This window comes from Zophobas morio, unplaced genomic scaffold (genome assembly GCF_036711695.1).
Source record: "Zophobas morio isolate AGI-343-1 ecotype UQ-CSIRO unplaced genomic scaffold, CSIRO_AGI_Zmor_V1 ptg000023l, whole genome shotgun sequence".
In the NCBI taxonomy this organism is placed as follows: domain Eukaryota; kingdom Metazoa; phylum Arthropoda; class Insecta; order Coleoptera; family Tenebrionidae; genus Zophobas; species Zophobas morio.
The window spans coordinates 7,883,690-7,900,064 of NW_026972128.1; the positions used below are offsets into that span (position 1 = coordinate 7,883,690).

The 16,375-nt window shown below is 30.9% G+C and overlaps 2 protein-coding genes and 1 long non-coding RNA gene across 4 annotated transcripts in view; 2 read left to right on the forward strand and 1 right to left on the reverse strand.

Annotated features, from left to right (window-relative positions):
* The window catches only part of LOC135134121 (reticulon-4-interacting protein 1, mitochondrial-like), a 39,823-nt gene extending 24,166 nt beyond the window's left edge, over nt 1–15,657 (reverse strand). The window contains exon 1 of the mRNA XM_064062737.1: nt 14,780–15,657. The gene's annotated coding sequence lies outside the window, so the exon portion shown is untranslated. The remainder of the gene's footprint in view (nt 1–14,779) is intronic.
* Nucleotides 1–16,375, forward strand: part of LOC135134119 (uncharacterized) — a 51,899-nt gene that overhangs the window by 21,681 nt on the left and 13,843 nt on the right. The window lies entirely within an intron of this gene.
* On the forward strand, nt 6,897–8,771 carry LOC135134125 (uncharacterized). The gene is made up of 2 exons (XR_010281230.1): nt 6,897–8,113; nt 8,262–8,771. It is a non-coding gene; the product is annotated as an uncharacterized LOC135134125 (long non-coding RNA).

Here is a 16,375-nt window from a genome sequence, read left to right on the forward strand (position 1 = left end):
ATTCTACTCAACGTTAGTTAGGATTAATTCATGGACACAGTCCACTTGAGTCTTCGGCGATTTTATATTGTTTTAAAATATAAAACTTTTTAACGTCATTTTCATAATTATAAATGAATACTTATTGTGTTAAATGTAAAACAAACACAGGTAACAAAAATATAATTGTTAAAGAAGATAAAAATGGTAAAAAATATTACTCATCAGTATGTCTTGCATGCGGTAAAAAGAAAAGTACATATAAAAAAATCGGCCTGAGGAGGCGTAGTCCCTTTCAGGGACGCTCATGAATTAGAATCAAATAAATGGATTATTGTAAAATATGCAAAACGAAAACTAAATCAACTGGAGAACCTGAATTCGGTCGAAGCGCTCATGACCGAAGGGAATTTATTGTAAAATATAAACGCTGGAGAAGAATATCAACTTGCAGAAATTGTCTATCAGTGAAAAATAATTTTTCAAAATCACCTGAAGGTATTTTAATTATTGAATTATTCAAACCTGCTAGGAAAAACTATGAAACACGAGCATTCCAACACAAAGGTATTGATGATACTTGGCAAATAGATATTTATGTTTTTTATAGACCAAAAGGAAAATCAGAAGATCCAAGTTATACTTTAAGAACAAAAGAGGCAAAGCCGAAGACGAATGATTTTAATAAATTTAAAAAGATTAACAAGGGCCAATATTATATGACAGTTTTGATTGGCTTTCACCACTTCCAAAAATTATAAAATCGTATAACAACTCTTATCATACTACTATTAAAATGAAACCAAAAGAGGTAAATAAAGGAAATGAAAGAAAATTATTAGAAACCGTATATGTGATTACATTAACAAATAAAAAACCAAAATTTGAAGTTGGTGATAGAATTAGATTATCTAATATGGTTGACGTATATCGTAACAAATTAAAAACAAATTGGACCGAAGAAATATTTACAGTTGTAGAAAAACGTGTATATAATGTTTGGATTTATTTTGTTTCTGATCTTAATGGTGAAAAAATTAAAGAGCGTATATACGAAGCAGAAATGCAACTAACATTATTATAAGAATTATTGAAATAATACAAATAAAAATAAATATAATTTTTTTCTTTTCTTTTTTTAATTCAACAATCTTTAACTTTGCCTTGATTAATAAATTCGCTGTATTCATTTATTAACTAGAGAAAGAGTGTTTGCTAAACGTCTTTTTGCTCGTTCTTTATTGTTATACCTAATAACAGGATGTTTATTCAGTAATGCGTTTATTTTTTCTTCATCATAACTATTTACATCTTTTAATTCTTGTTCCAATACATTAATTTTGTTATCTTTATGCTCGATTTCTTCATCCATCTTTTCTATTGTTTCAACTGCAGCATTTCCTAATTCTTTAACTTTATTGCCAACAGATAAATTATTAAACTCAATGCAGTCTTTTTTTATTCTATTTTGAATAATTTTTACCTGATTTTTGTCTGCAACATCAATTAGTGCCATTATTTATTAGATAGGGAATTCTCCTAAGTCTCATGAGATAACAGAGTCAAGGAATTCATAGTCTTATTAAAATTTTTATCAAATTCTTCTTCAGCTTCTTTTGTACTGCCAGCTTTCAGGGACGCTTTGTAATCTGATTGGGATGTGTTTGATTTGTGTTTAGATTTAATTTGTTTCTGTTTTTTGTTATATTGTTCTATATTGTTTGATTTTTTGTTATGTTTAATTAATGTTTCACCAGTGAGAAATTTTATTTGATTCCTAATTGTATTTTCACCAATTTTATTCTGTTTAGCAAACTCTTTTAAGGTAATAGTTTTAGAAGTAGGGTCTCCTTTTTGTGCTAAAAAATTTAATGCTAATTGTCTTGATCGCATATTATTTAAATTCTTCACTGACGGAATACTAGATTCTGTTAATGTGTAATCTTTTTTAATTATTATGTTTAGGGAGCGGATTTTATGAAATTTGCATATCCGTTATTTTTTGCATATAAGTCTTGATATTTAATATGTGAACGAATCATGCTAATTAAAAATGAATACAGCTATGAAAAAATTGCATATTTGCATATATTTGCCTTCTGCTGCATATTTCACGTAACGGGTGCATATTTTGCATTTTTATCAATTTTTGTGCTACTTTGAAAAAAAAATTGCCATTCGATCGGCATTTTTCTAGAAAGACGAAATTTCATGAATCATATTGCAAATATTGTCCTGAGGCTTCAAATAACTGGGAAAGGTCTGGGTTTTATGGTAGTTTGGAGGAACCACTGGGTGTTAAGCCATCCTTCCAGGTAAATTCGGGTCCTAATTACTTTTGGAAATACCGTTCATTTCAATATTTTTGTTCGTTACTTAAGTGTATTAATGGTATGTTTTATGGTGGTCGAAGGGACGTTATCCTATTATTTTTCATCGTGAGTTTGCATTTAAGTATTTAAAGCGATAGAGATGTGTGTCAATATGTAGATAACTCAAATTAATTTATGAATTAAACCTTTTCCTGAACTTATTCTTCAAGAAGGAACTGTGTTTTGTTGTGCCTGCTCTAATCCGATAAGTATTTTTACATCTGTGGACGCAGTACGCAGTTTTTCTATTTACAAATATATACTTTAGAATCACCGGAAAAATTTTTGTTAGAATATTTCGAAAAATATTTAAAAATAAATTGTTACAAAAATAGTAATTAAATAGTCGATTACTATTAGTTTTTAATACGTTCTGTTTACCTATATTTATTTTTTAGTATAAGAATATTATCTTAAAAAATGTCATTTATTTGTCAGTGAGATCTAATTAAACACTTTGCAATGTGATTTATGTATTTTTTGTAAAAGGTAAGGTGTTTTTGCAATTTGTAAATAAATTTAGTTCGGTTATTACGCTTTTTTTTATTTTTGGAGCATATGCAACTGCATATCTCTGCATATATTAAGAAAGTTATTGCATATTTGCATAAATTTGATGCATATCATATGATCATATTTCCCAAAATTTTGCTGCATATTTTCCGCTCTCTAATTATGTTTATCTTTTGTTTAGCTGACTGTTCCCTTTTGGTATTATGAGTCATTTATTATGAAATAATATCTTCCTAATAAATGGATAAAAAAGTTTGTAAAAACTGCAATACTGAAAAAGATTTGGACAATTTTTATCCAAATAAAAAAAGCAAAGGTGGTTATTCAACTTTGTGTAACATATGCTGGAATAAACAATATAGAGGTAAAAAAATATTATGTAAGTGCGGTAAATTAGTAGGAAAGCAATACTATCCAAAACATATCTTACTAACATATTATAATCATTGATAAAGTTTAAGAGTTTCGAAAAAAATATTTTGCAAAAACTTTTTTCTTATAAATGGAGATACAGAAAGATCAACTTCTTAAAATGAGTCTTGAGGAAATTGTAAAACTTACTAAAGGGGATTTAAAAAAAGTGGGTGAGATAATTGAACAAATTAATAAAGATGTCGAACCAGAATCGTCTTCTAGTTCATCTTCGACTCATAAATCGTCTTGGATGGATAAATATTTTTTAACACCACCGTCAAATAATGAATCTGTACTAAATAAGCTAAGCTTAAAAAAATTAAAATCTATTGCAAAAAAACAGGGCTTAAAGAACTATTCAAAATATAACTCAAAGACTAAATCAGTTCTTATACGGCTAATTCTAAAAGAAGAGTCGGATGCTGGAGATTGGCATAGAAAATTAAGCAGGGTTAGTATTAAAAAATTAAAATCAATTGCTACCAAACTAAACTTAAAGATAAAGAGAAATAGTAAACAAATAGATCTATTGAAACAAATTTCAGATAATGTAAACAATGATAATTTAAACACACTTCTTAATGAAATTGAATTGCCAAGTTTAGAAGAAATATTGAAGGAAATATTAGAGAAATCGACTCAAAATAAAACGTTGAAGGAACTAAGAAAACTCGCCAAAGAAAAGAATATCAAAGGTTACTCAAAAATGAAGAAGGCAGAATTATTACAAAAAATTGGTGAGGAACCTTTTGCAATCGAAGATGATTATTTTACAGAGTTTTCAAAAAAAAACTAAATTTAAAATAATAGAAACAAAAGCTGAATACAGCAAAAAATGGAATACACATAAAGTTTACTATAAAATTATATTATTGAAAGATGAAGAAGAATCGTTAGAGTCCGATGTTTCTGACATAATTATGAAAAAAATTAGTATCATTAGAGAAGGATTGAATGATATGATTAAAACAGTAAAAGAGAAAACAAAATTTAAACAAGGAGACTTATTAAATATAGTAGTTAACCACACCCATCGTTGGACACCCATTTCCACCAGATTATCAAGAACGTCTGATGTTGATAATTTTTTAAACAAAATTCAACGTATCTTAACTTCAAATGAAGATTTAGATATATACACTTGTACATTTAATGTAGAAGTAGTTAATATGCCTAGAGGTGCCACTAATGCGAAAAGATTGTTAAATATAGCAGAAGACTCAAGAACAAAGAAAAGTATAACACAAATAAAAAATAAAGATAGATTATGTTGTCCAAGAGCCGTTATTGTTGGATTAGCTTATCATACAAACATTATACTCGGTAAGGAATATAATGATAATGAATTAAAATATATAAGAATGGGAAGAAATTTACAAACAACTTTAGCTCAAGAGCTATGTAATCAGCTTGAAGAATATAATCAAGAGTATTTTACCTTACATGATATTGCAAGTATAGAAAAAGTATTAAATATTCAAATAAAAGTCGTAGCAGCGGAATGCTTTAATTCCATAATATATTTGGGGCCCGAAAGAGATATAAAAATATATTTATATAAAAATGGAAATCATTTTGATACAATTGGTAGTATGACAGCTTTCTATGGTCAATCTTATTATTGTAAAAAATGTGATAAACCATATCAAAACAAAGATAAACATAAATGCAAAACAAAGGATAAAATATGCATAATGTGTTTCAAATCTAATCACAAAAAAGACTCTGCTAAAAGAATATATTGCGAAAAATGCAATAGATATTGTTTTAATCAAGAATGTTTAGAAAATCATTCTGAAGTTTGTGAAAGATTTCATAAATGCTTAAAGTGTAATAAAATACTCAAAAGAGGTGATAAAATGGTTGACGAAGGTAAAAAAATGATTGAAGAAGGAAATAGATTAATTTGTACAAAACCGAAAATGGTCCAAAAATGTAATAAAATTATTGAAAGAGGTAATAAAATGATGGAAGAGGGTAGTAAGGAACACAAATGTGGCTGGGAAAAATGTAGAAATTGTTATAAAGAGGTTGAAATACGTAGACATAAATGTTATATGCAATGGAAGCGGCAAAAAGGTGGAATCTGTCAAACAAAAATAAAAGAAGGTGGTAAAGAATACAAAGTAAAAGGTTGTAAAAATTGTGATAGAAAAGGTTGTACAGTAACTTTTCCTGATAAAACAAACAAAAGAGTAAAATATCACATTTATCAATGTAAAGAATGTGAAAATTGTGTTAAAATACCAAGAAAGACTGGCAGGGTCAGCCCAGAGTCAAAGACGAAGAACGAAAACGGTTATCAATGTCTTAATTGCGGATGTTCATTTAATACAACTAAATGCTCTTACACACAAAAATATTTATTCTTTGATTATGAGGCGATGCAAGAAACGGGCAAACAATTTAGTTATAGCTCACGATTTTTACGGTAATGTTGATTCTTTTAAGACTAACAAAGATTTCTGTAAATGGTTAGTTTCTAGAGATCATAAAGAATACACAGCTATTGCACATTATGGAAAAGGTTATGATTCTTACTTTATTCTAAAATATTGCGTTGAAAACGGTATTAAACCTTTCTGCATATATAATGGATCTAAAATAATGTTAATGGAAATAAAATCAATTAATTTAAGAATTATTGATAGTAGTAATTTTGTTCAAGGACCTTTAAAAAACTTCCCCAAAACATTCGGTCTAAACGAACTTAAAAAAGGTTATTTTCCACATTTTTTCAATACAACAGAAAATCAAAACTATATTGGAAAAATACCAAATACAAAATACTATGGTGTTAATTCTATGAAAATAAAAGATAGGCAAGAGTTTTTAGAATGGCATAAACACAAAAGAAAAGAAAATTATTTATTTGATTTTAAAAATGAACTTTATGATTATTGTAATTCTGATGTGGATATATTAAGAAGAGGATGTCTTGAATTAAGAAAACAATTTCTAGAAATAGCTAACATAGATCCTTTTAGATACATTACAATTGCTGGTGTTTGTATGGCTATATATAGATCAAAATATATTAAGAAAGATACAATTGCAGTTGTTGATAATCTACAAAAAGATCAATATTCTCAACAATCAATTTCTTGGTTGAATAGTTTTCATAATCCAAATATAAAACATGCATTAAACGATGGTGAAATGAGAATATGTGGATCAAAAGTTGATGGCTTTGATCAAAAAACTAGTACAGTCTATATCACGGTTGTTTTTGGCATGGTTGTATAAAATGTTATAGTTCAAATTTTATTAATAATAAGAATAAAACAACATGGAAGATCTTTATGAACAAACAATAGAAAGAAGCGAGCAAATAAAAAAAGCTGGCTATAATTTAATAGAAATGTGGGAATGTAATTGGATTAAATCTAAAGAATATAAAGAAGAAATGAAACAAATTAAAAGCAAATATAAAGAAATTGAAGAACTTAATCCTAGAAAAGCATTCTTCGGAGGAAGAACTAACGCTACAAAGCTGAAAGTTAATGAAAAGAAAATGAAATATATAGATATTTGTAGTTTATATCCAACAGTACAATGTTATGATGATTATCCAGTTGGACATCCTACTAAAATATTCAAACCTCCTACATCCTACCATTTTGAATTATATGTAGGAGTATAATTCAAAATGGTATGGTTTAATAAAATGTGCAATTTTACCACCAAGAGGTTTGTAGCACCCTGTTTTACCTGTTAAAAATAAAAGGAAATCTGGCGATGAAAAACTAACATTTCCATTATGTCAATTGTGTGCAAAATTAAATAATCAAAAAGATAAATGTACTCATACGGAATCTCAAAGAATTGTCAGAGGAACCTGGTGTACAAACGAAGTAAAAAAAGCAATTGAAAAAGGATACAAAATAATAACTATTAATGAAGTTTGGCATTTTGAACAAAAATCGAGTTATTTGTTTAAAGGATATGTAAAAGCATTTATGAAAATAAAGTTAGAGACAAGTGAATGGAGAAATGATTTTGAATCAGAAGAGGAATATAGAAAAGCCGTAAAAGAAAATCTAGGTATTGAATTGGGTAAAATAGAAAATAATCCTGGAAAGAGAGCTGTTGCAAAAATCTGTTTAAATTCCTTATGGGGTAAATTCGGTCAAAGACAAAATATGGGTGCAACAGAGTATGTTACAGATATTAAGAGATTTTATGAGATTTTATTAGACGACAGACTTGATAATATACATATCAATGAATTAAACGAAAATATGTTACAAATTGATTACAAGTATAAAGGTTGCTATCTAGAAAATGATTTCAATACTAATATATTTATAGCTGCTTTTACAACTGCAAATGCTAGACTAAGATTGTACGAAATGTTAAACAAATTAGGAGAAAGCGTGGCATATTATGATACAGATAGCATTGTATATATAGATAATGGTAAAATAAAAACACTGTTAAAACAGGTTGTCTATTGGGAGATTGGACCGATGAGTTAGGTAAGGATGTATGGATAGCTGACTGGGTATCAACAGGTCCAAAGAGTTATTGTTATAAGACTAATACAGGTGGAGTTGTTTGTAAAATAAAAGGATTTACATTAAACTATGAAACGTCCAAAAAGATTAACTCCGATAGTATAAATAATATTTTAGAATCCCAAATGCACATGATCTGTCCATTGTATTACGTCAATGGTTGGTGTGCGGATCTGTTTGCCAACGTAATTATGTGTAAAAAGAAAACTCCCTAAACCAAATCCCTAAATGATATTCCCGTCAGCAGTTCAGCACCTCTCATCGAACATTAGTTGCATTAGTTGATTGCACAGAGTTTATTGAAGAACACAAAATAAGGTAAGGAGAATTGTTATTAATTTTTGTGTGTTTTGATGGTTTCTTCTGTGGTTTATTTAATTCAAAACTCATGGAAGCGGCTGTCCTATTTTATGTGGCTGAATACACTAGGTACACAACTTTTTATGCATTTATTTATCTGTTCCAGAAAAAAACAATGGTTAAAAAAATGCGGTTTGGCGTTGATACTCGTTTAATTGACGAACTAAGGTCGTGCCAATTAAATCGAAAGAAGAACGCTAAAATGTTTCACCGACCTGCAATTATTTCGATCAATAACGTTGGAGAAACGGAACTCACAGTCTCTGACAGCCACAGAAGGCTGACAATAGCTTCTACTACTATCAACAACGTTCGCCCGCCAGTGCAAGAGATTGCTGACATTGATATCGACACAGTCGAAATTGTTATAGATATTGCAATGTTTGTAAGGATAAGATTTTACAGTGTCGCTGACTTAAATGCCTTCAAAGCAGCTCTTGGAAGTTTAAACTCACCCGAGGACTCATCATCAGAGTCAAGTGGAAGTCCTTCATCCAGTGAGTCCGAAATTTCAATTTCACCAACACAGGAGACGATGCTAGCGTCAAAAAGCGAATCATAATAAATACATATTTATCATAGACGTATATGGGTATAATAAATTGATTTTTAGTAATATGATTTATTTATTTTTTGTTAATTTTTTTTAACGTTTTCAAAGGTTAATAATTTGCTTGGCCAAAATCGAATGCATAAGCGGCCCAAGAGAAAAACAGGGCCAAAAAGGTAAATTTTAAGTGTTTTTAAATGGTAACTTGAAAAATGGGGTAGATTTGATAAAACAATGGTGTGTGCAGAACAAGCCCATATAGTTTTGTTTTTTTAAACATACCTTTGAAAACAAGGTCAAAATTTTTAAAAAAACAAAGTGTTCTGAGAGGGCCTACTAGTACAAAATTCTAAACAGTATAAAATCTTTGAAAAATGTTCATTTTAAAATATACTTTAAAAAAACAAGACAAGACGGTGAATTCGGTTTGCTCATGAGGGCTTGTTCGAGCTTGCATGGCCAAAACCGTATTCATATATGCTGAAATGCCCCCAACAGAAAAAACAGGGTTAAAAGACGAATTTTAAGTGTTTTTAAATGGTAACTTTTCTTGGCCGAAACCGTATTCACGTTTGATAAAACAGGATATATTTCTTAAAATTTTGACTTTTTAAAAAAGGGTGACTTCGAAAAACCGGGGAAATTCTTTAATAATTTTAACTTTTTAAAAGTTATCTTGAAAACCAGGCTGAAAGCATTAAAAATGTGTTGTGTTCTGAGGGGGCCATTTAAAAAAATGTTAATTTTAAAAAATACCTTAAAAAACGGGAGTCTTTTCACGATTTTTCTGCTTTTCTGTTAACCCTTGAAAATCGGGGTGTTTTCCTTAAAAAGTAGCTGTGTTCTCAAGGGGCCGTCTTAGTAGTTTTAAATAATCATTCTGGAAGGCTTTAGTGAGGAATATTATTATTATTATTATTATTATGTCAGTGATGGTCAACAGGCAATAGCCCAATTACTGACCACCTTAGCAAAATATATGACCAACAGCTAAACCCACGAAGGCAAAGTTAAACAAACTGAATGTAGCTACATATACAAAGAAAAAACCTATTTATTTAAATATATCAAATGCATTCTGTTCCGAATTGTATAAAGTACACATCTCGTATATAGGTGAGTGTTTTACAACGTTTAAGCGAGGAGTAGGCAAATAGAAGCAATCATGAGAACGAGATGACAATCTGGGGACAAGCAAATATAATCGACTCAAAAGATCCGGACAATCAATATGAAAATGAACCAACTTTTTTAGAAAATTCAACGATGCAATAGTCCGTCTGCAATGTAAATCTTTAAACCCAAACTTATTTAAAAGAGTAATATGGGACGAACCCCTTGGTGGATAAACACCATCCGCCCTAAAAGCTAAGTACTTCAAAAAACGTCGTTGAATCTTCTCCAATGTGTCTATATGAATCCAAGAAAATGGAGACCAAACAGCACTTGCATATTCAAGCTTGGATCGCACATAAGCAAAATATAAAATTTTTAAACAATCAAAGTCACTAAAACTACTGCCACATCTTAGTATAAAACCGAGTGATTTGAGAGCATTGGCACATATATTATTTATGTGATTTACAAAAGAGAGTTTGGAATCAAAAGTGACTCCCAAATCACAGAAAGAATCAACTCTAGTCAAAATGGTGTTATTGAGATCATAGGGATACAAGGTTTGGATATTTTTGTTAGTAAATGACATAATAAAGCATTTGTCAAAATTAACCGGGAGAAAGTTACAATTGCTCCAACATAGAAATTTCTGCAGATCATCTTGTAACATCCGGCAGTCATTAGTACTCGAAACAGTTCTAAAAATTTTTAAATCATCCGCGTACATAAGAATGTTTGAACTAATACTCTTTGCGATGTCATTTATGTAAATCACGAACAAAAGAGGTCCAAGAACCGAACCCTGAGGCACTCCAGACAAGACAGAAATACTATCTGACACATGACCATTATATTTAACGCACTGAGTCCTATTGGATAAATACGATTTAAACAATGAAAGTAATGAAGCAGAAAACCCAAAATTACTTAATTTAACCAGCAAAACATCATGATTAAGTTTGTCGAAGGCCTTGGAAAAATCAGTATAGGCCACGTCAACCTGAAGCATAGCATCAAAGCTTTCTGAAACAAACTGTGTGAATACACAGAGGTTAGATATGGTGGAACGGTTACTTACAAATCCATGTTGACAATCAGATATTTTACTACGAACATTAAATAACAAAAATTTATGTAAAACAAATTCAAAAACTTTGGCAAAGTTACAAATTAGCGAAATGGGCCTGTAATTCTCAATTGTATTTCTACTCCCTTTCTTAAAAATTGGAGAAATAATAGAATGTTTCCAGATATCGGGAAAGATGGCAGAATTTATTATTAAATTAAAGATGACTGATAAGGGATGAGAAAGCACCGAAGCACAATCAGATAATAAAAAACCCGGAATATTATCGTGACCACTCGTTAAGTTACACTTAATTTTTTTAGCGCTTTAAACACATCTGCTTCAGTTATCGTGCTGAATTGTATAAGATCATTGTAAGACTCACATACGAATTCATCCAAATTTGTGGCTTTACAGTCAGTGTAACCTGAACTAAAATGGGTTGCAAATGCATTTACTATATCTGCAGGATTACAGAGTACCTTGTTATTATAACTCATTTGGGACGGTATACCCCCTTGTTTTTTAAGTCTACTTATATGTGTCCAGAATTTATTAGGATTGGCTTTTATGTTATTTTCCAAATCGGAGATGTAATCACGATAGGCAATTTTGACATCACGTTTTATTTCTGAACGTACAGATTTGAAATTTTTGATGAAATGTCCATAATGCCCCACATAGACTATGACAAATATACGGATACATTTTTCGGATTTCAAAATTTTGGATTTGAACAAAATTTACAGATAGCAGATCATGTTCTTGTTTTTTTCATTCGCGGAGTGTTTAAAAAATGGCAACAGCCAATATACTTTGCATTTTCTTTTTCGTCTACAAAATCTTACATATTGACAACTATTATAAAAACTCTGGTTGAAAAAATACAAAATTGTGGATTCAAAATTCTGGTTACAATTTGTGATCAAGGCCAACCAAACCAAGCAGCTATAAATTCTCTGCTAAAGGAGTCGAAACAACGTTATATACATAAAGGGATGGAACCTAAAAGAAGAATTTTATTAGGGGATCAAGAAATTATTCCCTTATATGACACGCCTCATTTAATTAAATGTATTAGGAACAATCTGCTTACTAAAAATTTAGTGTGGAAAACAAGCGAGGAAATTTTGGTTGCAAATTGGAAACATATAATCGATGCGTACTACAGTGATCAAACATGTGGAGAATTACGGGCTCTACACAAAATTACGGATCTCCATGTAATTCCGGAAAAAATTCAAAAGATGAAGGTGTGCTATGCGACACAAGTTTTGAGTCACTCAATGGCATCGACTATTACGCTATTGGTTAAATCTAGTAAATACAAATTTAAAAATAATTAACAGATTCATTTACAATTTAATTTTACAGCCGAATGCAGTTTAACACACGAGGCAATGGGAACAGCACGAATTATAAAATTTTTTGACAAGCTCTTCGACAGTGTAAATGGCAGTACTTTTCAACCATGGTGCGGAAAACCATTTTCTGGGGGCGTATTTAAATCTTCTGGTCATAAACATTTTTGGAAGGAAGCTATCAAAATTTTGGGTGATATGTATTTCGTCGATGAGGCCGGAAAAATGGTAGTACCTCCGTGTATAAAAAACTGGATTGCAACGTTAGAAGGTTTTGTGGATTTACATACAATTTTAGTAGAACAGGGCAGGTGCAAATATTGTTTACCTAGATGTTTAAATCAAGATGTTATTGAAAACTATTTTGGCAAAATCAGAAGTCAAAGAAATCGAGCAACTAATCTAACGGCAGCCCAATTTAAGGAAAGTTTCAAATCTCTATTATTACGCAATTTTTATAGTTCAAATTCAGTGGGCGCAAACTGTGAGAAAACGAACATACCGGATTTATTTCATATTAAAAGACTTGTGGATAAAAACATAAATCAACCTTCAGTAAATGAAACGAGTTACGAAATTTTAAACGTGAATATGTACATTTCAAAACTGTCTCCATATAATTTAGAAAAAGATCTTCATAAAAGTATTGTTGGTTATGTGTCTGGCTGGGTTGCGAAAACATTAAGAAATTTGAAGTGTGAATATTGTAAAACCCAAATTTTAAACAATTTTTCGGAAGACGAACAATGTTACAAATTAATACGTATAAGAGAATACAATTGTAATAACAGAAAATTGCAATATTGTAAGTTAGATTTTATAAAAAACATTAACAGAATTTATAATATTTCAAGAATCGTTTTAAACAATTGTACATCTTTCGACAACATCAAAAACAAAATTTCGTTTATAGTATCTCATCATGTCAAATTTTCGTTTCATTGTGAACATAAGGAATTAATTGAAAGTGAAATATGTAATAAAATTATATAGTTAACAATTTTTACGTTTGTAAAAGGTTTGAATTTAATTTTAAGCGGTCGCGATACAAGAGTTTCCACACATAAAAATGCATTATATCAAAACGCTTGTATAATGTACCAAAAAAAATTAAAGTCAAAAAATCGTAGACAATACTAATAAATTGTATATTATTCTACTTTGTGTTTTTGATATTATTAGTGATAATAAAAATAAAATATTAATTATAAAATATGCAGCAATGACGCATCTAGTAGTTCATGCTTTAGCACCGGCCACAAGGCACCAGGGGGCGTTTATTGAGACCAAAAATCAAGTGGGAGTTTGCATTCTATTTACGTAGTATTATTTATCTATGTACCTCTTGGACAGGCCATAATCTTTATACTAGTCGGCCATGTCTAAACCAATATGATATTCAGCAATGTTAAAGTCACCTATGATAACCACACGATCATTCCATAAATCAGCAAGATTACCGAGCAAATTAAATAATGAGATATAATCATCAACAGATGACTTTTGGGCGGAACATAAATTACCAAAATGTAGAAAGAGACATATCTAAGTATATGTAAGGTTTACCCCCACAATGTCAATTAAATGCAACTCATCAAAACCATGCGGGGACAGATCAATCTGCAAAACACAGAAATATTTGCGCATTGCTATCAGAACCCCACCACCTCTGGTAAGAGTAGTTTTATTAAATTTACGATCAGATCTGTCTATCTCAAAATTGTCAGGACAAAATTCTGAATTAGCCACAGAATCAGTAAGCCACGTTTCAGTGAGAATTATGAGCTCAAAATTACAAGTTAGTAAAGAATTGAAAAGTTCGACTAGTTTTGAGTTTATACCTCGGGCATTTTGGTAATAGTTTGATAACGAAGATAGTAAAGTGATTGAAGCAGTAGAATTATTATTAGTTGAAACGGTACCTAATAAAGTGGGATCCTCCAATGATTGCTATATGGCGGAGCCGAAAATGTCGCACTTGATTTTATCCATGGTTTTTCTAAATAACGTGCATTGTTTATAGTCCCAAGCCGCATGATCATACGTAACATCAGAAACTTCAAATTCATCTGTCGCTAAACTTTCTAAATATTTGGAGCAGTTGCAACATTTAAAACTATCAGACCGACAATCAACAAGTTTATGCTCTCCGGCACATTTTGGGCAGCTAGTTTTATTTTTACAATTTTTCGATGCATGACCGTAGTTGTTGCAATTGTAACACCTAGTTACTTCGACAGCATCATAGATGGAACAACCATCGAGACCAATAAGACAGTGACCCACGCCCAATGCTCTTTTATATGTGTACAAATCGACTTCAATTAAGGCTTGATATACAGTATTATTTCTTTTTGTACAGCTCAGTTTTAACAAATTAACACTCGAATTAACATCAAAAATAGACTCATTTTGTTTTTTAAGGTATAACAAGAAGTTATCCTCATCAATATCATCTGAAAAACCAGTTATTCTAATTGTTGGTCTTATACTTTTAACTTCACGAATTTCATAGTCATCAGCAAACTTACCTTTAGCAATTTGTTTCAACGATTTAGTATTTTCACACCCAAGCAGCAGTCCCCCATCCTTGAGTGGTTTTACTCTCCCAATAGTATCTAAAGAAGAATTAAGAGGATCTATCGCGTTTAATACATCTGATTTAGTCTTTGAAACCGACTGAGTTTTATCTTTAGGCTGCACAATTACAGTTTTCTGAGACTTTTTTTACCAAGGACTCGGCATACGATAATTTGGCATTTAATTCATCCTTATTTACCCCCTTAGATATTTGTACATCAGAATTTTTACCGCTCTTTAACGTTAAATTAAGTTTCTCAAATTCTGACTTAAGAATAATGTTTTCACTGGTTAAATCGCTAATTTTTAACTCAAGTTTAGTAACTCTAATAAGAGTTAAAGCACCAATATGCTCGATAAATAGCTGCGAAATGTTATCTACATGTTCCTTTACTATATTATTCATCATATTTTTTAACTGATCAGTCGAAATATAGGTATTCAGCGAAGAAACAGAGGGGTTTTTATTAACAGCTGCTTTAGCCTCCAAAAATTTTGAAGAACATGCGGTACACGTCCATGATTCAACATTTCCCGACTCAACTAAGCCGTCGTAAGTCTCTTCAGAGATACCAGCACATACTAAATGAAAACTACCCTTACAGTCCCTATGACAAGTAACATGGTTCTCAGTACTTGTATTGACTGTCCGATTACATTTTGCACATTTAAGAGCCATACTTATTTAAAAAAAAAAAAAAAAAAATTGAGAGTTTCGTGTTTTAGAGTATTATTAATGAACACCGCACCAAGTTAACAGCACTGCGCTCACACTGTCCCCTCGATAGGGCAAGGTCGCGAGCGCACAGTAATAAGAACTATTAGACAAAAAGAAAAGCTGATAAGATAACGTCTCACTCGGAATCACCAGAAATCCAAAAATGAACCATATACCACCCCAAACAGGGGTCACCCCCGATATCACAACGCTCTCCCGATGGTCCACACCACTACACCCCACACTGGCTCCAAATAAAATGAAATTGTTAATAATATCTTAGTGAAAATTACTAAATCACAGACAGCACTACCACACGACCGCACCGCACCGGTCAGGTTTCTTCACAATATGTTACTGGATACGGATTTTTTGTTTTTGGGTGTAATATGACCTGTAAAGTGAATGACGCGCGAAATTTGAACTCAGTTCATAACACGAGACCCGAATTTCAGTTCCCCGTGTAATCCTTATGGGTGAAATCGAGGCGTCATTTTAACGCTTGAATTCTACCATTAAAGTAATTTTCTTATATATACCACTACTTGTACCATTAAGACTGATATTTTTACTGTTGATCTTGATACCAAACACGAACGGAACCGGTGGTATTTAATAAATATTTGAATTCAACTTTTACCACTACATTTGCCTCTAACGTATGTCGCACAGTGGTTCATACTGCCATTGACTTCCCCCTCCACATAAATGGCTTTGATTTTCACATGCTAGAGATACGGCTGTGAATTTAAAATAATACATAAAGGAGATCTCCTATTTGCAAATGTTTTCAATCAATTGCCAAATTTTGATTTAAGAATCATCATCA